The sequence below is a fragment of the Myotis davidii genome, unplaced genomic scaffold (genome assembly GCF_000327345.1).
Source record: "Myotis davidii unplaced genomic scaffold, ASM32734v1 scaffold2777, whole genome shotgun sequence".
Classification (NCBI taxonomy): Eukaryota; Metazoa; Chordata; class Mammalia; order Chiroptera; family Vespertilionidae; genus Myotis; species Myotis davidii.
Window position 1 is genome coordinate 102,472 of NW_006288728.1, and position 753 is coordinate 103,224.

General features: G+C 40.8%; 1 protein-coding gene across 1 annotated transcript in view; it reads right to left on the bottom strand.

Annotated features, from left to right (window-relative positions):
* LOC102754622 (leukocyte-associated immunoglobulin-like receptor 2) overlaps positions 1-753 on the bottom strand; it is a 24,420-nt gene that overhangs the window by 16,759 nt on the left and 6,908 nt on the right. The window lies entirely within an intron of this gene.

Genomic DNA, 753 nt, shown 5'->3' on the forward strand with positions numbered 1-753 from the left:
GCCTGCAGGTCAGTGAATGTGCAGGGCAGCTTTAAAGGGGCTGAGTCATATGTGTTATTTCCGTGGTTTCTTATGAAAGAGGTGGGATGCTCCAAACCCCAGATCTAGTTTCCCCTTTTTGGGTGAAAGTATACAAAATATTGTATTTCTAATTTGTTCACACAGCAGTTTCTAGAGATATATGTCCTAACCAGGCTCAACCCATGACCAGATGAAACCTACATTGTATTAATTCACCAGCGATGGACAGACATAGATGATAATAGATCCTAGATAGATCCTAGATAACTGGATACTCAGATACATAGTTATACATAGATGTATGTATACATAGACGTATAAGTTGTTACACAGATATGTAACAAATTGATAGTTACATACATAAATACATGGATGCAAACATGGATATAGAGATAGTTACAAAGGTACTTAGTTACATAAACCCATATTGGGCTACATACATAGATATGTAGATTGTCAGGTACATAATTATATATGTACAGAGAGTTGAAGAGATATATAGACAGACACACAGATCTATACTAATAAAAGGGTAATATGCTAATTAGACCAGGTCTACCAGATATCTTCTGGACATCCGACTTCCTTTCTGACCATTAGAGGGCGACCAGGCCAGCAGGGTGGCAGTTCAGGGGCTACCTAGCCATTAGGGGACTAGTTAGGCAGTGATCGGTCCAGCAAGCAGAGGTAGTTAGGGGCAATCAGGCAGGCAGGCAGGGGAGGGGTTAGGCG